At 40.6% G+C, this 25,581-nt stretch overlaps 1 protein-coding gene and 1 long non-coding RNA gene across 3 annotated transcripts in view; one reads left to right on the forward strand and one right to left on the reverse strand.

Annotated features, from left to right (window-relative positions):
* Positions 1 to 25,581, reverse strand: part of Blo (bloated) — a 110,339-nt gene that overhangs the window by 56,418 nt on the left and 28,340 nt on the right. The window lies entirely within an intron of this gene.
* Positions 1 to 25,581, forward strand: part of LOC139819447 (uncharacterized) — a 164,537-nt gene that overhangs the window by 9,774 nt on the left and 129,182 nt on the right. Inside the window, exon 2 of the long non-coding RNA XR_011733733.1 lies at positions 7,810 to 7,913. This is a non-coding gene — a long non-coding RNA (uncharacterized lncRNA). The remainder of the gene's footprint in view (positions 1 to 7,809; positions 7,914 to 25,581) is intronic.

A 25,581-nucleotide genomic window follows, 5' to 3' on the forward strand; every position in this document is an offset into this window, starting at 1 on the left:
CGAGTTCTGAGCGCGGCGAGACGCGATATTGAGAGTTGGGCGAGGTCGTGGTAGGTCGTTCCTTCGGCTCGTATGCCGTGCCGTCGAAGGCAAAGGCGTTCTCTCACATATAAAACGAAGAGCGGAAAATGAAAGATATTAGGTCATTCCAATCTGCGTTTTCCCTTATGTGAACAGCAGAGCAATTAATATATTGCTTAAAAATAAAATATAGGTGCGTATAAGAAATAAATATACCTAATGCAAATAGCAATATGTAGCTTTAATATTAAATGCTAAAACTAATGTTTTAATAACTGGTAATAATCTCATAGATAAATATCTAGATATAACGTGACGTTTTAGTAATGAATTTCTCGTCGACTGGCGATGACTCCCAGGCTCTTTTTTTTCTTTCGTAAGATTATTGCATCGTACTTCTGCGTGCTGTTCGCGCAGAGCGGCGAAGCGCTCAGTCAAGTTCACTGGGTTAATGATTATCTAACATTTTCCCATTCTCGCGTTCACAGGCCATTTGAGATATTCCGGAGGCATGGAAAAAGTGATAGATCGTTTCGGTTTCTCCGATTAAAACGTTCTTAAGCAATGCGTTAAGCGCGGTAACCTTTCATGGCGCATTTTACACGTAGAATTTCATGTATGTATACGGTATAGAGACAATGTAATAATAGACTTACAGTGTTGCTTAAATTAACTTTGCGAAAGACACGTACTAGTTATTATACGTACTAGTATTATAATTACTATAGTTTCATAAATCACATAATCTTTTCATTTGCGAGTATCCCGCAGTCAAGTGGAAACATAAAGTCTTCCTCGTAAACACCGTCTGTTTTGCAATCTGTATTTATGAGGTTCATGAAACTCTCCTTCAGCGTTAATGTGGCTACAAAAAGGATTTAAGTAAGAGTAGTGCGAAGCCTCGGGCAGGTTGATACTCGCATGACGGTACTGAGCAATGAATAAAATATCGACACTTTTCTTCAATGCTCTCTCTCCCCCCCTCTCTCTCTTCTTCTCTCTCCTATGTTTCGTTGCCAATGAATTGCTTAACTGAGGCACATCGGGACGGGACCGTGGTGGGATTCTTCATGTGGCGAGGGAAGAGGTGGAGACGCGACACGTGAACGGACTCGGCTTTCCACATTATTTATCTCCGGCCGCTTTATTAACGTCCTTCCACCGCGGCTTATTAAATAAAGCAATTCCCCGCGTAGGTGACCTCCGACCTCGGCCGGCGCAGATCCCGCAGAGATATCGGTTTCGTTTTCACCGTGACGCAGTCGTGTACACCACACGGCTGCTCTCGTCGGTGTATGTATAAGGGTGTGCGTGCGTTTTGCGTACATATATATATATATATATTGTAGCATCGAATATATCGTCGATATTACACTGCGGGCAGAGGCGTGGCTACCGGTACAGGTTTAAAGTTCTTTTCTTTAGCAAAGAGATAAGAAAAGAAAAACATGCTTAAAAGAAAACTGGAACACTTCAAAATTAATAGGAATTATTACGTGTATTACGTAACAATTATTTAAATTCACAAACTATTAAAAAAATCTTCGTGTAATTTAAATTTATTAATTTAAATTATATTGTGGGGATAATTATACGTATTTGTAAACTTGCTATTTCGCGTTCGGAGAAATTAAGAGATACGTAATAGGAAGTTACGGTGGTTTAATGGAGGATATTGTGGTGCGCCGATACTAAATAGTTTTCTTCGCGAAGAATCATAGCGGCTATGCGAGAACGCATACCTGTTTATAAGTACGCGGTGAATGTCGGCGGTTTAAGTTTGCGGTTGTGTGTTTGTCGGTGCATCGTTGAGCAACCGGCGTATACATTAAAGTTCCATTTGTGTGTAATGTGTATATAATAATAACAATAATAATAATAATGTGTATACAGTAATAATGATAGGTATACACATGAACTCATAACATAATGTGTAATAATCAAAATAGAGCCCTTAAGGAAAATATTGAAATATTGAAATAATGATAGTATATGAAATTCTTGCAATATACTATGCGTACAAAGTATAATGCTCTGGGTGAAACAATTTTTTTCGCGAATTTTTTAATTAAAAATTTTCTGTATCTTTTTCCGTTTGACTTATTTCAGTAAATTCCGATCGCAAAGAAAGGCATTTTTGCGCAGAGATCAGCTTTTAATTCAAATTCGAGTTATTCATCGTAATTTTTTCGGAGCGAAAGGTATTGCATGGTGCGAACGTGCGCTGCAGCAACGCGGACGTGGTCGTACGTCGATCGGCGGCGTGTATGCACAACAGATCCGTGGACCTAGGTGCATAGGCATTAGCGTGAAACACCAACGCGTGACTAAACGGTTTCGACGTGTGCTGTGCGCACCTCGCTACCACACGTGTCCCGCGTGCATCGGCGCTCGATACCGAGAGTGCGACGCACGTGATAGCGGCACCAGCCGACGTGTGTTTACGCGCGGGCAGGTGCATGTGTGTTACCACGCGCGCGGAACGCGGCGCACACGTGTGTGCTGGCGAACGGCGCGGCGAGGCGCGGCGAGGCGCGGCGTGCCGGGTTCCGCGCTGCCGTTCCGCAGGTGAAGGCGATATTGAAAGTACGGTTCCGTTTTGTTTCTCGTGAATTTGCAGCGTGTGAACGGTAAGCCGAGCCGCGCCGTGCCGAGCCCAGAACTGCATTCGAGAGCAGTCGCCGGTCCACGACGACGACACGGCCGCGGCCGCGGCGGGGCAGTAAACTCTCTCGGCGAGCGACAAAAGATATCTACAGATAAGCGCATTTCGAAATTCGTTCGGCGCGAATAATCTTCTTCTACGCGGGACGCGGACCGGCGCGTCTTGCGGCTGGTTACGAAAATATTGCGACGTTCGTGTAGGTGGAACAAGATCGTACATAATGAGGAGAGAAGGTGGACATAAAAGAAGTAAAAGGCAAACGCTAACAACCCCGCAACCTGTTGCTCAATTATTGCCAACATTTAATACGTCACTAAGTAGCTTACGCGATTAGCGAAATTATATAGAGAGGCCGTTTAAGAATTTTCTTAGCAAATTCATATCGTGCAATCGTATTAAAAGTTCACGGTGTATGATACCATTGATATTATACCTTTATAAACACGGTAGAACCGTTCTCGTAAAATTATCATTAAGTATATTCTCCACGCGTTTCTCTCGACTCCGGCCGTTCACGAAAACCGTGCACGACATTTATTGCGTAATATACTGACTCGTTATCCGACACGCCGAGCAAGTGCAAATATTTCTCTCGGCAATTTCACTTTCCCGAAATCGGAGCATTCGGTAAAACGTCTACCGCGCCGTAGATATCGTAATTTATGCGATTGGCATAATAATATTCATGGTATAGCTCAAACGAGACTGGAAACACTAGGCCGTAACGATAAGACTTCATAGTAGTCATTGTCCTGAATTCCTTTCGGTTAAATGTGAAGTTTCTCTGTGTAGGAGGAGGGATCGGCTACGCCGCAACTGATGCAAATATCCTCTGGCTGTCGGAAGGCTATCAGAGTGATGTACGATAATCAGACAATCGTAAAAAGAAACCGGAACGATATACTGTGTTCGATGCTTTTTGTGTTTAGTAAGAATACCGACACCTAAAAAGAGTAAAACAATCGATATAATTTATTATTAATATTTAATATTAATAATTAACAAATTTAGAAAATTTTTATGTTTTAATATGTTATATCTTTTTTCGGTTTTACACTTTTGTAGAAATTATTATAATACAATTCGATAAAATTCACACGCTTATATACATATTTAATTAAATATTTTTAATCATATATTTAATTATATGTCTAAATATTTTTTTAAACATCTTATAAACGAATTAATCTTTTTGTAAAAATGCAGGCCTCAGACCTGTATTTTTTGGTATTTAAACTTTTTGCTGATAGAAACGCGTTTCTCGAAGACATGATCGAGAGCAAGCAGCGGAATAAGCTGTTGCAGTCTGCTAATTCTGTGTCACATGCAGGCGCGAGCTATTCAAGTGGCAGCAGGTAATCCAGCATTAAGTAGCTTAACGCCGGAACGGGGTCCCCACGCGACTCGTAAGTCTCGCATTTTCTCGTTGACAACGCTCGCGCAGCCGAGTTGGCATAACGACTCACGACTTATAACTACGAATTCCTGATGTCTGCGAGAATTATCGTTACATCTTTCGTTTAGGGATTACTTGATTAATCTAATTTCGATTACGCATATACGATTATCCATCTGAATGTAATTAGATCATTTTCAATATTTTTTTCAGTAATTAAGAATTTTTTCAGATTTTTCCGACGCGATTTTTTTTATTTTGGAAAATCGCTTTAAAAAAATTTGAAAAAATTCTCAAAAATCTTGTGTTGTATATAAAAAATGTTTAAGCAACAGCCTACAGTGGACTGACGTCTGCTTCTAATTTTTTTCAATATTTTTTTCGAAAGAAACTCGCAAAAAGCTCGAAAAAATTAGAAGCCAACGCCCGGCCCACTTTGGGCCTAGGGCTTAACAATTTTGATATCTGACACAGGATTTTTGAGAATTTTTTCAGATTTTTAAATTGTGACCACCGATATGTCGGTTTAAAACATTATAACTAAATCAATTGTTTAAAAAAAATTCTAAAAAAATCCAGAGTGCATCTTAGAGGTGGAACAATAACATAAAGAAATCGCCGACCAAATCCGAGAGGTCGAGGGTCAAACTCTGGTCGATTTGGCATGGAATGCCCCATATATGTTATATCATACAATGTTTGTCAAATTATTAAATTTTTTATTATCTATAATTAAACAATCTATCAACTTCTCCGATATTTTTGAAAGAATAAATACCAAATTACAGAATTCTATTGTTTGACATATTATATAACCATACTTAAGGATATGGGGACTCGAAAACTATAGAAAAACACGTATAACAAAGTTGCGAATTGACATCGCGAATTAATTGCGACAGATGCCCGTTTTGCCTTGAATGTTTCGTCTTTTACTCGCGCGTTAAAACGGAAATGCTTGTTAAATCAAAAGGACAAAACACGAGGACGAAACGAATGAGGACTAAAAAGATACTAAAGAAATATATTCACTCACTTGTTCTTGGTCGGACTATGCAAAATCTGTGACAAATGAACCGGTTTAGACATGTAAATTTTTCGTCGCTGAAAGATCGTATTTTAATACGGTTTTTAAGCAGTGCTATTTATATCCTTAAAATTTTATATTTTTCAAAGTTTACATTTTCTTAAATGTCATATTTTTATTTCTTTAGAGAATATAAATTTACAAAAAATAAAAACATTTAGAAATCTCGAAAAAACATATATATGCAAACCAAATAATATGTATATGATATAAATAAAATTAAAAAAAATTTTATAAGGAAACATCGGTAGAATCTTCTTTCAGCAGATTTGTGAGAACCGCGAGAAAAGTGGCGCCGGGTATGTGAGTCATAATCGAGAATAGATCGAAGGATAGATCGGTGGATCTGCGACGAATCCATATAGGGTACGGACAGGTCCTCGCGAGCGATCGGTGCCACTTATGGCAAATCTTAAGAATCCACTTTCGATTTCTATACGGTCGCGATCATTCGCGATGTACAAACAGAATCTTGTGTATAAACAGACATATATATAGCCTTAGAATGTGCATGTATAAAATGAAAAAAAAAAAGAAATTAAGGGGAGAGAAAGAGAGAAACAGGTCATCTCTCTCGCGTGCTAGTTTCTTTGTGCGAGAAACGTAGGGCCTTCTTCTCGGCTCACCGTCGGCGCCGCCGCCGCCTCTCTCGATGAGATATTATGAAATTCAGCATCTTTTATTGCGCACTGTAGGAGTCAGATTTCCCTTCTGAAATAATGCTCGCCCCTGCATCGTGACTACCTTCCTGCTCGGCCGCATTGACCACCTTCTGCATTCTGAGATTCCAATGTATACACCGATAAAGCCCGCGTAAATCCGCGGATTAATCGTGTCGAACGGTGTATCGTTGCTCCGTGTCTCTTATTTGCCATTCTTTGCAGCTTCTCTTTCTCTTATTTAGCACCGCCCGGTGCGAGATAATAAATCGGGAAAGATGAGCTCCCTATTTTTCGGTTCAGAGAGAGAGAGAGATAACCAGTGGCAATATTCTATTGCATCTGATTTGTGCGTCTTTTATGGTATACTGTGTTTGGTGCGTTTACAACACAGCATGTATAATCGAAGACTGGAACGTTTATTTTTATCATCATTAAATTAGCAGTCGCTAACGAATGCGCATTTTAATCAACCTACTGTTCCATCAAAATAACAATTTAGGAAGTGCTAATGAAAGATTACTCTCTAGTCTAAAATTGCCTTGCGTGATGATATTACCTCGCGCTATAAACTAGTCGCCTGCGTTAAAAATCAATTCAACAGTAATTGTATCAAGAATAAGTACCTAATGCTATAAAGATTATTTTAGTAATTCTTTTTGTCTTCATGCTATTAACAATATTTCTTTATGTAAATTATCTTTTATTGTATTTTCCATCGAATTACGATTAATATAAAATTATAATTATTAATTAATTAATTCATTGTTAATGAGTAAATAAAATAGGATTAACAAATAATACAAATATACCAAATGTACAATTGAATCAGAAAGTTATAATATAAATTCGAGTTTTGGAGAAGAAAGTTTTTTGTCGCTGACATCACATATACGTATGCCGAGCTTTCAAGCCGAACGACTGATGCGATCAGCATCACCAAATACGAGGTTACACCTTGATTAACATCCAGTCGGCGCACACCGTGACGCGTCATGTGTACCAGTAGGGCACACACGGCGCGGCGATCCAATCGTTGGCGCGCACAGCCGAGGCCGCGGTTGTGCGTACAGGTCGTAATTAAAGGACTGATCTATCGATCCTTTCGGATCTGTCGACATGCCGGACGGCTACCTGTGCCTGTGCCGCGCGGTGCACGTGCATGCACGTAACGTGCACGTTTTATATACGGTACGGTACATATGTACGTGCGTGTACGCTCTCGTGGTGCACACACGGCAGCCATATATGGTGCAGAGACGTTAGCGGTCAGTCCACCGTATGGTGGTAGCAACGCGCCCGCTACCATCTTTATCTCGGTCACGGCGACTCCGTGAAAGTGAGAGCTAGCCGAGTGAGAGAGCCTCCCTCTCCCCGTCTCGCGATGCTTCGCGAGTAGTACTCGCACGTACGTATTATCCGGGCAATTCTCCTTCGTTTGCGTGACCACGCCATTTCTCTCTGTCTCTCTCTCTACCTCTTTTACGTTCCATTCGTTCACATTCATTTGTTGCCTCATCTTTTTCCCCTCGTTTGACGTTTTTCCAGTTCCCTCCGCATCCTTCACGTGTTTCCGCCGTTTGCCTCGCTGAAGAAATGTACACACTCGCGAGAGCGCGCATTTATGTGCATTATGTCGGTCAGACGATTGTCATTGATGTATTGGCATGCGTTGAGAGAGAATGACGAGCTGTTTTGAGTGTAAATTCGATTCCTGTAATTATGATAATATGTGAACCATTTTTCGCTTTATATACGGTTTCTTTAAAACCAAGATATATATATATATATGAGTCAAAAAATTGAAATTGTTTATTATATATTATTACTTTTTTTATTTACTGCAGAAATCAGGAATTAATCTCTACTGATTTTAGCATAGTTATCGTTGCTTCTCTCTGTCGAAAGAGAAAGTTGACCTTTTTTTCCCTTTTCTTTTTTTCTGGGAAATTATTAACTCCTCGTCATTATCTAATTACAGTTATATCCAATTAAAATATGTCGGGCTGCTGCAAGATCCGGTATTTGGATGATGGTCAATGGAAAATAATTGCGTTTGAGGCGGGTTGCACACGGACATCGTTGGTGAGTGATAATTATATCACACTTGTATGAATGTATGTTAGCTTTGATAATTTCACGCTCGTAGTTTTCTAGTTTCTAAAAGATTTGAACAGTAAAACCTTAAAATTTCTATATTGATGATTGATATTTCTAAATCATTATTAATTAGCAATAACATTTCTGATGAATAAATCTCTCTCAAGAATGTGATTTATCTTTTCTCCGTGTTTCTATTTTCTCTAGATCGATTTATTAATGCGTATAATTTATAATTTATAAATTTAATGTTAAACTATGTTAAAAGAAGCTTTTCTCTATTTGTGCGTTATTTAAAGTTTAATCCAGTTGTGAAATTGATTTCGTGTGAAATCGATCTTAGCTTTGAAATTCACGCGTATGAATGCGGCTTGACCTTGCTTTGTCATTCTTGTTCCTTTTTGTCTTGTCTCTTCTTCGTATTTCTCATTTTCTCTTTCATTTTTTTTGCCGTCTGTAACTTGGCCCAGTCTATCAGTCAATTCGCTAGCGCGGAACCGTTCTCGAATATATTGCGCGCAAGTGCTTTTGACTGATTATATGTTAGCCGCGTCTAATTCGCATGTTAACGCCGTGTGAAAGAGTACCGCAAAAGAGTAGCCTTAATAGACCATGAAATTTCATTCACGTCTAGAAATACACCGACTCATTTTTAGTCTTCAGAAGAAATATTGCACACTTATTAGTATTGAATGACATTGTTCTGAAAAAGAAAGAACAATTCTAATATTTTAAGAACGAAATTTTTTAATTTATTTTGAAGGAATACGTTATTTCCATTAAATTATTATGTTAATATATTCTTTTTACTACATACATTTCTTTATTTTTATTATTATGACATATTTATATAAGGTATTTAGAAATTAATGCTAAACATATTTTTTTTATATACATATTTCTATACATCACTGAAATAATAATAAATATTCAATGTCACGTAATAATCAAGAAAGCGAAAAAATCTTTTAATTATACATAATTGAATTTTTTATACGAGAAAGCCCGATGCATGATTGGTCATGGTTTGCCCGTCTCTTCTTGATTTCGAATGACTGACCATATTCATTTGTACCCATCTGAGTGCAAATGATTCATCTACGTTAATCTATTCCTTGGCCGCGAACGATTTGTCTGACCGTATTCGTCTGTTCCTACTTCAGCGCGAATGATTCGTATTCTTCGTGGAACAATTTGTGTGTCGGCGGGAGTGCTGAATCACGTCAGATTCTTTCCTCATTTTGACCTACGGTAGCAACTGTGCTCCAACAAATACCAGTGAATAGTTGCGTCGGTAGAGAACTTTATCGTTTTTCGATGTTGTTTCGAAACATCTCGGCTTTATCTCTCACATCGGGCACTTTCTTTGCGGCGCAATCCCGCGCGCATGGATATCCTCTCAAATACTGTTGGAATTTCTCTCTCTCTCCCTCTCTCTCTCTCTCTCTTCGTAGTAATGGATATCTCCGGTATTTATCTAGCAACGCGCTGCTGTATCGCCGATCAGAGACCGTTCAGATTTATGCAACGGCAACGTGACACATTCTGACATATTCCGACACCGCAAATCCATCGTGTATTTACACGAGCCTTCTATCACGTATACACTTGAATAAGTATTAGGGAGAATTATCGCATTCCCATTGGATTGATCTTGAAATGAGAAAGTTTGATTTATTAATAGCGGTAACATATTTTCTATATTTTCCATGTTTTCCAGAACAAAACAGATTTTTCGCTCGTAAGTTGCGATTAATGTCTAAATAATTTTTCGTCTGACACAAATAATTTTTAAACAGTAGTTCTTTAGTGACCAATATATACAACCTTATTATTTAATTACTTATACCAACATCTATTTTTAACATGTATTCTTTATGATACGTAATAAACGTAAAAACAATATTTTCTCTTCCTTCTCATGGAGCGCGCTCCAAAATTCATATTACATACGTGTGACTTAGAGCATAATGCGAACCTCGGCGGATTTGCCAGCCACATAAAAGCGAATTGTTACATCAGCGTGATCTACCACGCCTGAACATAAACCCGACCGCGAGAAAGATCGCTTTTTAAATCCGTAGCGGATCCGCGATCCGGGAGCCGGCTCTATCTCGATGAAAGATGGAAGACGGATTGTTTTCCATTTTTCCCACCCACTGTGCTTTTTTCCCCTCTTGTCTTCGTCGCTGGAGCGCGTGAGAAGGGAATTGTGTGCACGCGTTTTCAGCGATAACGAAATAATCGTTGGTGCCGGAACGTGGTGGCGTAACTTATGGCTTGTCGATTTATCGTTAGGATTATCTGGACTATATCTTCGTTAAGGTACCTGTCGGTCGCCCGGTATCGATTCGATCTACCACGCCTCAATATATAATAAGCGTTCTGGATGGGAAAAACAATGCTTTCAGTTTGCGTAACGCAGTTTTACGATTCGTGAACATAGCCAGAACGATGCGACCAAAAAAAAAGAATACTAATCTATTCAATGGAATTAGATGTTTAACTTTTTTACTTTCTAGTATTTCTTATTATAATTTCAGATATTTTTGAGATGCTACAATATCACTTTTACATATCTATTTTGTATTTATTTAATTTTTATATCATAAATACCTAAAATGCTAATTTTTGAGAGAATTATAAAGATATTTTAAATTTTTGTTTTATTATTTATATAACAAATTAAAAAAAGATTTTACCTTATGGATATCTAAAACAGTTTATTATAATTTGGATTAATAAAGAAGTAACATTGATTATTTTTTATCTAAAACATATTTATTATTATAAAAACGCAACTATTTTTTTATCAAAGCCTGATAAAGAGTAATTTTATTTCTATATATTAATCTGCATTATATTTCTCTAAATTAAATTTTATTTTTAATATAAAAATTTGCAAAAGATTAAGTATTTCTCGTTGTACTAACGGCTCTTCAATAGTAACGGCTCTTCACAGCTGTTACAATATTATTGTTCTTTTTCTTCTTTCGGAGTATGAAGCGGATATCGCGTATAGAGCACTGCGTAAAATGATTGTAATATCGATAAATATTTGTTGCCTAATAGAATTTACGATTATTTCCATCGTATACCCTTTCGTGCTGATAGACCGATCGTAACATTTTTACGTTAGAGAACAATGCAAGTGCACCGGCGTATACGTTACGGCATTGCCCTGGAAAAGCTACATTCAACCTGCCACACCTCGCTTCTCTTTATCTTCTCTGGGAATAATCGACAAGTCCGGAAGAAAAACCAAGTATCTCTACTTTGAATAATATAATAAGGAAACACGGAAACGTCAGGAAAGAAATTTATTCTATGTAAATTTAACTATCTGTTAAAAAAAAACATATGTAAATAAGTATAGAAAACATGGATAGTCGTCACGAGTCCTTTCCATGATTTATAAAGCCCACTTTTATATCGCTCTCTTTTATGAAAAAATTGCATGAAAAATTACAATTCTATTACAATATTAAAAAAATACTTGGATTTTTCGAGTACATTTTACATTCAATTTTTCTTCATTGCACTTCAACGATTCAGAGTGACGTTTATCTCACGATGTGACGAGCATGTCTTCAGCTGTCAAATCGTATTTCCATTTCCGTGTGAGAACAATGACAGACATTTCGCCGTAAACTCATTGAATTGGCTGGTCACACGATAAAAATAGTTGAGAACACTTAGGGCATAACTATATAAGACTCGCAATTATTCCGGCCGCGTTAATGTCTGCGAGGGTGCGCGAACGAGGAGAACAATGCGAGTTTGCGCGGACCCTTGAGAGCCTTGGAAAGGTGGGCTACATCGGGGTCCGATCTACCACGCCTAGCTACAAGAGCGGGGCCCTCACTTCTAGGCGAGAAAAACGACGTTTTAAATCGCTCCGTTGCGAGCGAGAGCTGTACCGAACTGCGTTGCGCACCGGCCACGGAGCGAAATGAGTTATGCTCACTGCCAGGCTATTGGCATTCGTGTCGTGTCGTAAATCGGACCTGACACCTCCCAGAATGAAATCAGTGGTTGTCAGTATACGCAACCTCGGCACGGCGCGCGGTACAGCCGATAGTTCACAGCCGTGATTTCGCAAAGCTTGCAGCAGACCGCAGCTTGCGGGTTGGCAGGTGTCCCTTGCTTAATCGCCGCGATCACGCCTAGAATCTCGAGTCACCGCATTTTTTTCCGACGAGAGGAAATATTACGTCGTGGAATGCTATTATTTATAGGGAGCGAGGTCGCGAAGTGATTTATTAACGTATTATACCGGACGTTCAATCTGAGATATACGTAACGCTTGTCATTTAATTATTAACTTTACTAGCGTTATTTATTGTCTCAATTATTTTTTACAAGTTACTTTAAAAGTAACATTATAGGAAATACTGGAGGAAAAATTAGAAAAAAAATGTAGTACGGAAAATAATTATTATCACAGTTAGGCGAATTTATGCCTACAAAAAGATATGTTAATAAGAAATATCCGAATTATTTTTTTTTATGTTAACGCTGATCTAAGATCGCTTGATACGTGATAATCGCGCGAGAATCTCGTCGCGCCTCTTTCAGGATGATAACATGATAACATAATGTATACATAAAGCAACATAAAGAGACATGGAAAATTGACGTTACAAGTGTCCGACGCACGTTAACCAGCATAAGTGCCGGAAATCTGTGCGCGGTCGGCCGTACAATTTATTATCTCGATGTAATACGTTGACGAGCGTAGCGAGAGTTTCGCGTGACGATATTTGTCGTGCGAATGGATGTGTTACGAGACAGCTTAATAACATGATCGCGTGACATTTCAATAATAATACCTACCGCCATTTCCCTTTTAGTTATAATGATAGGATATCGATAGGGCAAAAATGGAGAGAAGTGCGCGCGCGTTCGCGAACGAAACGTAGTACGACAGAAGGTCGACGACGACGACGGCGACGGCGACGATGACGAGGAGAATACAATGATGTGTGTTCGTAATTTATCGTGCAAGTGTACGCCGTCACAATACTAGCATTGCATCAACGAGCTGCTGGAATGCTGATTATAACGTTTCGCGTACACGCGAGAACACGCTTGCAATTATTAACCGTGCTTCTTCTTTTATTTTATTAATTCTTCTTTCTCAATTGCTCACAATTAACTTGATCATTTGAAGGAATATAAACATATCTATACAGTTGTAACTTTTTGACACGTAAATTCTGAAACTCTAAAATATTGACCACGCGTATTTTTATCTCATGTTGCGCTATCAAATCTCTATGGTAAAAAAGTAGAGAAACGGGAAAGCTACAATATATGTGACATTTTCAAGTTTTGTAAAATATCTGTAATTTCTGTAAAGTTTACTTTATTGGAAAAATCATTATTGACGTTATTTAATTATTCAAGTTTATTTGGTTTTAAATCCGATTCTTTGATCTATTATTTAAATGCAAATGTCGAGGAGAAGACCGGTTTTCTATATCGCTCAATGAAAGATTTTACATTTCTTGTCTCGTTTTTCCTCTCTTTTTATCTTTTAAATCATCAGTGAAGTGTCTTGCGAGATATCCGCGAAATATCTTGATGTAACATTTCGTACAACGTTGACGTCATAATGGCACTGTTTTGCGGTTACAACGAGCCGCGAAAAAATAAGCAGCGCGAAAATCGCGCGTTGCCAGTTCGCGAGAAAAGCAAATTGAGGAAAATGAGAAGTTAAAACGCGCGAAGGTTTCAGAGCGTAGATTTCGCCTTATGATTGTGAATTATGGTAGCATTTTGCAGCTGGTAATCTGCAATCTGCCAGGGACTTTTACCCAGGGATTAAACTGACTGTGCAAACATTGTAACAATATTGTGATTTGCAAATTGCATTCGCGGAACACGTTGCGTTGTTGCCTTTCGAAGAACATTCATCGACGTTCAATCAAGAGTGAAAGATGAGTCATTACAGATATCCGCACACGTTGTAATGATACGTTTCGCGTCGCGGTATCTCTTGCACACCCGATAATCTGCTGATGTGAGAGAAATAATGCAGCGTCTCTCGATAAGAGGAAGAATGTGTCAACCGTGGCTAACGGCCGCAGCAAATCGTAAAAATCCGCGCAAACGGGACAGTCGGATTCCAGCCGTCAGCGAATACTTGTCAATACTTTTTTTCTCTCCGTACGTCGGGCACGGAAATTTCCAGAATGCCAATCGCCAGATGCAATCGCGAGATGCACGTGTCTGCAAAGCCGGAAACAGGCCGTTGCGGGCCGCGAGCGGGCGCCTTTCTAGTACCCTATCGTGCTACGATACGCGAATTCGTGCAAGGCTGGTGGACGATTTTTCTAGCACGCTCCACGAATGCCTGAATCGTGCACGGGTACCGATCGACCTCGAATTTTCGATGATTATCGATCCGTATGCATCAAGCAAACGGTTGATCGTTCGGCGCCACACCGTTCCTAACCGGCTAAACGAGGTAACGACCGAGCACGAACGGCTTGATACTTATTTTATATATCGCATAAATATAAGTGAAACAAACTGTTTTTCAAGCCGATCGGCACGTTCCTTCTCGCTAGGTTTGAAAGTGAGCGACTCCTTGACCAAGATCGTTAATCTGACGAGACGAATCTGTTAAGCGTCTTTGTTTGGACAACACCAGTTTTACATCTGGTAAATAGTATACGAAATGTATTTAGAATAGTGGCTTACCTTGATAAACGAGAGACACAAAAGACCTTTTTTCAAAAGAGAGAGAGAGAGAGAGAGAGAGAGAGAGAGAGAGAGAGAGAGAATATAATCTTGATTTGCTTCATAAAATGTATGTAGGAAATATTGTTTCTTAATTATAATTAATGAGATATATAAATTTTGTATTTCTACCCTCTCTAGAAATTACTATTTTCCTTTTTTATAGCAAAATGCGTTTAACATTATTTTTATAATATCTACATATTTCATTTGCAAATTAAAAAATATAAATTTCCGAAATAATTACTGTTAAGGATCTTGAAAAAAGATTTGTTGATTTTCTTGATCCGCAGTAGTTTTCGATTAGAAGAAATTAGTTATTTAATACACGTGTACGAATTTCTCGCTTACAGTCTCTATCTCCTGAACGTTCGATCGTTTGCCTTTCGCAATCGCGCGGGCTCCCGAGTATTTCCCGTTCAGTATTTCCAATAAGGTGAACTTCGCGATGGCGCAATAATGTGCTTGTATACTTCGAGTAGTTCTCGTCGGCACTCGCACGCTCGGAACTCGCAACTCGTCGACAAGTGCGCGTCCGCTCCTGTTGCTGCAGAGCTTTGTTCTCCCCGTGGGAACACCGGCAGAGATCATTGAAGTGGGTAGCGGTATATGCTCGTCGCGAATTATCATACGCGCTCGAAGTATTACCCATATATCACAAGTGTCACCTGTGTGACAACGTATTTCTTTGCATTTTTTTTTAAAGGCATTTTTTGCCCACATTGAACATTGGTCGAAAACCCTATTCTGTTACTGTCACATCGTATATTCTCCGTACGACGTACTTTTAACAATTTTTACATTCTCAAGCGAAACTTGAAACAAGTTGCATTTGGATTCAGCGTTGGTACGATGAAGTATAAGAACAGATTTATGAATAATGACGTTAACAGGTTTCGCGTTAATAGAGCCCTTGCCGTCTGTTCGGCTCGTGGCGGGCCCGCGATGTAAACGTCGAAGATGATTATGTTCGTCGGCTTAATACCGCATTAAGCGTGCCGAATAATATATCGTGGCGTGCGCGATTCCGCGCTAAAAAACAATAAACGGTACTGTCTGCACCTGCCTGATGCTTGATCCCACGACCTTGTAAAGTGGGTCGCGCAACGGGGAAGGATACGATTATGTCGAGTTAAAACGTGCACGGGCATAATCCACGTGTAACACACTTAACATATACGGAACAAAATGACGATGCGGAGTTTGTACCTGCGTGACCCCTGCAGACCCCGCGTACACCTTCGTTCGGCTGGCGCCACGCTAAAGGATAGAATTCAAGCTCTCGCTCGCGTCGCTGATACTTTTTACGATACTTTCACGGTGCATGATGCGACATATGGGATTCGAAAATATGGGTATGCGAGAATATTTTTTCGACGAATGGCTCCATATAAGTCACACAGGTGTAAGCCATTGTAACTTTAACATATTTCCTTCCCATATTTAACATTGAAGCTTTCTCAACAAGAAATGGATTTGTGAAACTGAGCACGCTGAGCACATACTTTCTATTTTCTAATAGATTCTAATGGATTTATTACTTTAGTGAATATTAAACATTATTATATTAACGATAACTCTTACAGAAAATCATAATTTACAACTTAATTTATTTTGTTAAATTTTAACCAAATGATGAATTGACGATTCTTTTTAACAGAAGTAACAAGAATTAAACGAATAATGTATATGTATACTTCATGTTACACATAATTATATTACGTTAATATATTAAAATTGATATTATACAATTCATATCATAGTATATTATAATTATAATTAAATTTATTACATTTCATATTTCATTTAGATAGAAATTAAGATTCTTGTCTTTGTATATGCCGGTAGCCGGCGCAACATAATTCTATGATAAATTATTTCATTAAAAAATATAATATACACTTTTTACTCTTAAAGTAATATAAATGATTTATGCCATCATTTTGCCGAACAGCTGAATTGGATACTGTGATATCGCGTCGAAAGTCATGTCGATGCTAAACAGGTCTTTACGCACAATGTTTCTTCTGGGCAACGACACTAGCGATCGGCGTATCGATTATCGAGCATGCACCAGGGCGGCGTGTACTGAGATTACGTTGTCAGCCGAAGTAACAAAGTGCGACACGGGACACTGACACGGGAGTTAATAAACCCGCCGTGTAACCCCGAGGAGACGAGGCTCGGATCTTGCTCAGCGGGATCGATAACGCGTAATCAGAAGTATGCAAAACATCCGGGCAATCTTCGTCGGCGGGATCGCAAATCCAACCCATTGGCGAGAGCCAATGGGGAATCGGATAACGAGGCTCTCGAGATACTCTGCCGAGTGGAGTTTAATCTCGCGCCTAGACAAGTTAGGCACGTGCTTGAATGTAAATGACACCAGAGACTATTGGCTTCGCTAGGCAGGATAAACACAGATAAACATTAGCCATAGCTATGAGGCTAATAACATTTTTCCATCTTAACTTATATAATGAAACATAATAAAAGATAATAAATGATTATCTTAATTTATTTTTCTTCGTCAAAACAAAATGAAAAAGCTAAGATAATGTTTCTAAAATCCAAATATTCCAAAGATAATATAATAGCAGGTTTAAAGCTTCAGAAATTTTGAGCGCAGCCACGTTTAAGGCTATTCTCTCGAATAAGATTTTATTTCCAAATTATTTTATGTATTACTAGACATCGCAGACGCGCGCTACGCGCGCGCTATTTAGCTTTGTACAACAGATACACACAACTGTCAAAATAGGCCATGACACTCATGACAGCCGCTCACGAAGTTAGCGCAGCGAGAGAACCAATTAGCATCGCGGAAAAGAGTCAACAATAAACTTCGAGACTTTCGAGAAGACTTCGAGAGATGCAAGTATCAATTTAACATGCCTTTTTTTAGATAGGATTTATTACTTACTGGTAATTATAAGTTGAGAGAGAGAGAAAGAGAGAGAAAGAAGCAACTAAGCATAACTCATGGAGTGAGGGCATTTTGATTAGGGTCTTAAGCGACTACTTAGGCGACTTATCGTTAAATCTGCTATGAGAGCGATTTTAAAATTATAACACATGTATATAATAACAATCCGCTTACGCGTGTTCGTAGATGTGCTCGCGTTATGCACGCTCGCGCGTTAAACAAGCAACGACGCGATAAAGTACGACATATCTCATCTTCATGTGCGGGGATAAACCAGTTCGGGCCCGGTTATTTACGGTCTGAAAAGCATTTACTACTATTTGAGGCAACAGACAGTGTTAAGCATCGCTGTTTCGACTTGGAATGTTAATTTGTATCGCGTAGACAAACAGGATGTCTGCATTTGCCGTAATAAGCCGTGAGAAAAGGATTTTACAGGGTCTTTCCGTCGGCTGGAATTAATCCGGGGAGTATCTACTTTGTATGTCGACGATGTTTTTATGCCGAATGATGTACTTCGATGTCGCCTAATGCATAAATTATTGAGACTCATTGAATTTGATATTTTTTAAGAGAATTTGTTAGACAGAAATGTTAATGAATCAAAAGTATGATAAAGACACCGATCAAATATCAAAATTTAACTGAGCAATATTGTTTCCTACTTCTAGTAAAAGCTTGCTTCGAATGTTTTTATTGATTACATATTTCTATGTATCGTGAAAGTAAAAGACAGGGAGCGAAACGGCAGGAAATAATTTGATAGAGTCATACATATATTTTTGTGTTACTAGGTTTAATAACTGTTTCCGTGTCGAAAAAAGAGTAGCTCTCGGATCGATCAAGAACTCGATCCTTAATCAGCTACAGGCAAAAGAGAACCTATAATATCAGGAAAGAGAAAGAGAGAGAGAAACGTGATTTTATATAATTATATAAAGTATGTTGATGCATGTACCTCTGGTATTAATAACTGGTCGAAAAAAACGGTTTCCTGATTCGCTCTGGTACACAGCGTGAGTCAGTTCATTGAATGTTAATGTCCGGATTAGTCGACGGGCCTTGCAAGAAAGTGTACACGATGTGGACGTGTAAGGAAGTGGTGAGCAAAGCGTGCCGATCGAGGTATCGACGTGTAGTAATGTACCCGACCTGGTATTGTGCCACCGTTTGCCAGCAGCATCGAAACAGACCCCACACGCGCGGTAATATCACGACAAGTTGTCGTAACTAAGCTAATAATTACATAAGCAGTCCGCTCGACCTTCCTTTAACCGGAGGCGTATTGATGAGCTACGTGAAAAGAGGTGAATAACGTCGCCGGTCATTCATCTCGCATTTGCATCAGTTTTCGCTACATATGAAATATTAATACAATATCTTTGCGAAAAAAAATCGCTTGGTTTAGAAGCATTTAATAATATAATACCTACAATTTATTTAACTTCTATATCAAATTCGGAGAAATTTATTTTTTAATATTAATCAAAATCAACATAAAAAATGTTAAGAATGAATTAATTCTTTATTGCAAAAGAAATTTACTTAAGATAGATTTTATTATTTTATTGTTTTTCATACCGACGAATAGAAATTCTCGTAAATCACTTACGTTTAGGATACAAGAAAAGACAGAATTTTTGAAATAAACTCGACGTCCGAGAGATATTCTTTACGCAAATGTTTCGCCAAATTTAGATGGTAAAAGTCGGACTTTACGCGCGCAACGACTGCTAATGCGATCGTATATGCGTATCGGAGAGTGATTTACATCGTCGCGAGTCTTACGCGACGAGCATCGTAAAATCCAAAATGTGCGACGCGATATTACAGTGTCGTTTAACGAGTCCACGCGCGATCTTATCGCGCGAGCGAGAGAGGCTGCGGTGCGGGACACGTACCCGGCGCCGATTATTAAAATCTCACTTTATGTCGGTGATTGCGCAATTATGCAGATTATTGCTCGCATTCGTTTTAGACTTTCAGCCCCAGTGGTAGCGGCGGCGGGGCTGCAGGCAGATCATTGCATAATTATGCAGATCGCCTCCCTCGTTAATACCAAAAACATTCGGACGACACCTCCTGCGGATAATCAGCCTGTAATGCTCTCTCTCTTTCTCCTTCTTTCTCTCTCTCTCTCTTCAGCCGACTCGACCACCATGACCTCACCGTTCCCGATTTAGCATCTCGATGCGGCACCGCGTACACCTGCGCAATTGATGCAACAAGGGTCTTAAGGGACCTTGTCGCACCTGACGCGTCGCCGCGCCGCGCCGCGCGCCGGTTCTAAGCGCGGCTGTTTATGTTACGCCGTATACGGAAAGTGTGTTACGTGACGCGGCTGTTTTTCGACGCTGTCGCTGAAGTTGACACAGCACTTCGCTTCTACGTGCCTGGTATTGTCGCAAAGAAAATAAGATACGTCGCCAACTACGCATTTTCTTTTCTAATTCCTCCCTACAATCGCGTTTGAAGACATTGCGCAGAAATCTTCGTGATTTGCGTTGTCGTTAATTGAATTGAAGTACTTATTTCCGTCGTCGTCTTCTAATTGTGAGATCGCGTATTCAAAAAAATGAGATTGAGCACAATATGAATAGATTCGTTACTAATAATGTATCGTGGCACTAATTAATACGATACATTAATGTTTTCGTCGTATATCCATGCACTCGCATCAGGGGAGGATGCGATTATCAGATCAAAATCCTTACATCCCTCTTGATTTCACGCATATCTATGTCGAAAAATCGCTACGATGTCCTTACATGTCGCCACATATCCCATACGCATTTACATATGCATATGCGATTCTGCGTATATTGCCTAAGGTTGATCGAACGAGTATCCCGCATGCGGATGCGCGATGTCGAGCGATCGGGAAAAAAAATCGCAGCGTCGCGAAAGTGGGTCCGATCGAGCGAGCGCTGCGGCTTGAAGGATGACTTTTCGCCGAGCGCGAGCGAGAGCCGCTCGGCTGCGAGAGAGCCTTCGAGGCATCATTAATCGCTCGTTCGCGTAATTAATTACTTCTAACCGGCGCAACGATTGGCACGAAACCGTGCTGCGTGCGCCCCGCCGAGGGAAATCTTCGTGTAACCTGCTCGCGTCGTTTTTTCGTTTCGCCGACGTGTTCGCGGATCTCTCGGTGTTTCACTGACCTCCGGTCTATCCTTCGCGACTTTTTCACTGGTGTGGGAAAGTTTTGGACCACAATATTGCAGCCAGGATTGGATAATGGAGCAGGAAGTGGGTTCGGAAAGTTAAAGAGTCGAGATCGATTAAGAATCATATATTAACTATCATCAAGACTACTTCAGGCAAACTTATTAATAATTTTCAGATTTTCCTTATGTTGTTCTTCTCGAATTGTAGCTCGCGGAAAGGTCACTTTGTTGTTGTGCCACTTTTGTTTCGCGATTTTTAATTCCGAACGAAATGACCGCCGCGCTTCTTTGCCGCTTCGTCCGCCATATATGCGTCTCATAATGGCGCGAGTTAATTTAATGCCCCACGGATATCGCGAAATATGCGTGTAGCGCATTATGCGTAAGCGTCGGAAAAAACAGTCGGAGGCGTGCAGAGCTATCGGCGCGGGCCTCGTTGAATATGCAAATCGCGATTGCGATCGCCGATCTGGACGACCGCGACGGGCGAACCTGCTTAAAACGATGCGAGAAGGCGGAATACAGAAATTGGAAAGTGACGCGGATATTCGCGCGTCACTTTACTGCCTGCCGCGTTTATATAGACGCCGAACTGACGCACGAACGAACGAACGGATCGTCGCAGATCCGCGTGAATGCGATTCCGCGTGAGAGATGAGAAATATATCGCGCCTACGTTCCAACACCTACACCGAAACCTACACGACGCGTGTACAGGATATCCCAGTTTTGCCGCTAAATTTTTTAACTAATTTCTATCTGATTACTACTACAGTAATCGAAAACGTAGACCTATTTGTAAATGATTGAAGATAAAGGAATTTTTGCTTATTAAACTTTGAGAATGAAAGCAGATACAATTAAATTTCTTAATTTATATATATAAATAAATGACATCGGGTTTAAATATTGTAAGAACGGTTAAGAAGAGATTTCGTATGATTATTCATTATAATTTCTGTAAAAAGATCGTTATATAATCTACAATTTTTTCAAGTGTCCTATACTTTCTCCGGAAAGTGTTTTATAAAATTGTATACAGATCGTAACATTTAATTAATAAAATAGTATTTATTTTAATTTTTTAATTAATAAAACAGTGCTTGGTAATACACTCTTCATATCACATTTTATTGTCTACGGACTAAGGCAAAAAGGAGCATCAAACGCGCTATTTAGGGACCGCCGTTGGCTCTTCGTCGCGTATCGAAGCCGTGGGCTCTTGACGAGGTTATACCGAAGCAAATCTCGCATCTCTCAGAGCTATCAACGGTACCCTGGTTCCCCAGCAGGATGTTACACGGGTAGTTTCGTATACAGGTACCGTGGAAGAGGCCAGGCTAACGTGGCGGGGCATTATGCGATCCTCGCGAAAGGTTTCCGTGATGGCACACCGGGCATAGAGCATCGTGGCTAAGAGGCAGCCTAAGCCCGAGATATCAATAAATAACCTATCTGGCAATATTATCTCAGCGGTTTTATGCCCCACGGAGCGGGGAATGCGCGCGATCCAGTTCCTACATATAGCTCCAGCTTGCTCCTTTCTTTTAACCCAGGCGCTACAACCGGCCTGGCCTCTGCCAGAGTGGAGGTGTGAATGATCCGCCTACCATAAAGCAAAGTGCATCTAGCTTCCAAAGCATGCTCTCTCTCTCTCTCTCTCTCTCTCTCTCTCTCTCTCTCTCTCTTTCTTTCCCTCTCTCTTTCGGAAAACATTTAAAGGGCTTTTTTTCCTTTTCACTCTTTGTCTACTGCGCTTCGTTTTCCTTCCTTTCTCTTTTTCTCACGGTATCGCGACACCCGACGTTTCGATGCTGAATAATCCACAAGAATTTAGCATCTCATTATGCAGCTTCGATTTATTCTTCATTATCATTTCTGTCTTTCGATCGCCTTCCAAAACGACGCGAATCGTTAAAATGTCTTGATTTGATGATTTTGTGACATATATACTGGTCATTTCTTTCGCTATTCCTACTTTGTTATTTTAATATCGCGATGTCAAGGAATTATATTGCGAAATGAATGTAAACGACAGGGGGAGAACAAGATTTTTAAATATTACTGATATACATTCCCTCGGAATAATCTGAATTTTTTTACGAGCGAATATTTCCTTTTCTTTTCGTTATGACTTAGCATCTAATAATCCAGTAGAATAATATTATATTTTATTCGTTAGTGTTTGCGAATATAATTTTATCTTAGTTTGCAGTCAAATATAGGACCGAATAGCCATTGTATTCTTTTGATTTTTCTTCTGAACACCATCGTCACTTTGGTATGTACTTTACGCATTATTCCTCGCATCACATTTTTACAATTTACCGGCCCTAATAACACGAATGCGATTCACGCTCGATCGAGTTGCGGCGCGTGCAGACACGCCGGCTATCGGCGTGCAAAAAGCGTCGATATCGGCCAACTCAATCCGGTATATCGAGTCGTCGTACAGAGCCGCGAACACGCCCGTGTCGAGTGAGCTAATAAATTGTAATGGACCCCGGCCAGTCTCTCTCTCTCTTTCTCTCTCTTTCTCGGGTCGCGGGTATAGTGTACACGGTATGAGTGTAGAGCAAATGCCATTAGTGTGAACTTTCGATGGAAACGGAATACGTTTCTCTCGCGTCGCGGTCGGGTTGGGTGGGTGCGCGTCCGTGTGTAGGTCAGCTCGTGCTGATGTAGCGTGCACGGTGGAGGCGGTGTGGGGCCCCGTCGCATACCAGGGATCTGCCCTACGATAGACTTATCCTTTCCACGCGAGCGTACACGTATACGTTCACCTCCTCGCGAAATCTGCAACAAATCCGTGCCGATCGCAGCGTGCGATCGGAATCCTCGCTACAGCATATTAATTGCCCCACGCGCCTTACGCGAAGTATTCGCGATGAGCGACGATTACTGCCTTCGCAAATTGAAAAGTTTTCCTATATGTATTTTATGGACAGATATTTGCGCGGAGAATCGTTAGATTGTGTTCGCGAGAGTGTAAGCGGTATTGAGAAAAATTGCGTGACTAGATAACGTGTGCCGCGACACTCCGTAATTATTATGTTGCTGTATGCAACAGACATTGTACGCGTAAGCAATTGTCCTGATTGTTGGCTACCGCGAAACGGCGGTATTAATCGGTGAGTAAGGCAGATAGATAGATAGACGGATAGATACATAGACAGATTTATTCTATCCTCGGATAAATCCCCTACGGACAATCAGAGATTATGCGAACGTAACTTACAACTCAATACGCCACGGACGTACGATTTAACGTTTAAGGCTGAATGCAGCGCGATAGCGCGTAAATTCCTCGAATAAGCGTGACGAAAGTGAGACATTAGAATGATTTGCGATTATCGGTATTATATAAGTAAGAGGCAAAATATTCACATTTAAGTAATACTAGAAACAGGTGAGACACGAAGCTAGAACCGCGGGCTGTCTAAAAAAGCTAAAAGCAGAAAGAAGGGGGTTTCATGCGGCGGCGGCGACGGTACAAAATAAAGAATACTCTTTTCGTTTTACGGCCATTTATTATTAATTAGCGCGGTATAAGGCAAGCCGCGCCACGGGGATCCGCACCTCTTCTGCCGGGTTACGGTGGAGTTAATGGGCCTTTTTTGCGCGTGTCCTCTCCGCCGTGCCATCCCCTTATTCCGTCTCCCTTGCCGCCTGGGTCCCGTCTCCCTTTCGCTACGTCGTTGGTCCCTTTTACGCCGGCGCATGGCGGTCGTTGCGAAAGCACCCTCGCCTCCGCAAAGCGGAGCCGAAGTGCAGCCGTTCGCGGCGGTTAAAGAGCGCGAGAGAGAACATGAATCTTTGCACCTGGGCGTGGATCGGTTGGTCGGTCGGTCGGTCGGTCGGTCGTCCGCGACATTATTGTCCGTTCTTTCCTTCGTCGCCGTGTGGCGGCCGTGCGCGCGCGTAGGTGTTCCGAGATACGATAATGCTCGATCATCTCGCGCACGCAGCCTCCAGCCGTGGTCGAACGCGTTCAGCTTTACACGCTACTCGATTCGCACGCGCGCGCACGAACACCTGCGACGAACATCTCGACGTGCACGTATATGCAGTTGCGCGATGGGAAATCACAATCAAGAATGATGCACCGACTGAAATTGATATTTTACGCGATATGAAGTTATGACGTAGCACACTATCTATAAATTGAATAAGCTGATCGTATTTTGAAAAATATTTTCGAGAGTAAAATAAAGTTCCTTTTTATTAATTTCTTTTATTATAGAAATTAAACTGGTGAAATAATGAGAGAAATAAAGAAAACTATTTTAATGATGCACGTATACTGTCATAAAGATAACGATATATATATTTTTACAAATAGACAGATTTGCATCGCGAAGCTAACGATCGTAAATTCACCAACGATCTCGGGATTTTCACACTTGAAAAACGATACTTAGCGCCCTATAATTGCGCAGTTGCGCAATAAGAAGTCTCGGTCCCGCCGTGAGAAAACGAGGTCTCCGCCGGGAACGGGCGGACACTTTGTGCCGGTGCATGCTGCGGTCCGTTTGCTCCTAGTCGTATAACTCGTTCGGCGAGAGGAGAGGAGGATAAGAAGGACGACGGAGGAAGGAGGAGAGTACGGTGGTTTCGATGGCCGGCGAACGAGCGAAAATGCGCCGACTGCGTTCGCCGTCGAACGCGGCGGGAGAGGCAAATGGGTTTCGTCGTGTCCCAGGGCGACACGGCCGCGATTAATGACGAAGTGCGAAAGCACCCAGTCGGGCTGGGTATATTAACGGAGGCGGAATGACAGAAAACGGAACGCGGCGCGAGATTGGGCGAGGGG

This window comes from Temnothorax longispinosus, chromosome 9, assembly GCF_030848805.1.
Source record: "Temnothorax longispinosus isolate EJ_2023e chromosome 9, Tlon_JGU_v1, whole genome shotgun sequence".
Lineage (NCBI taxonomy): Eukaryota > Metazoa > Arthropoda > Insecta > Hymenoptera > Formicidae > Temnothorax > Temnothorax longispinosus.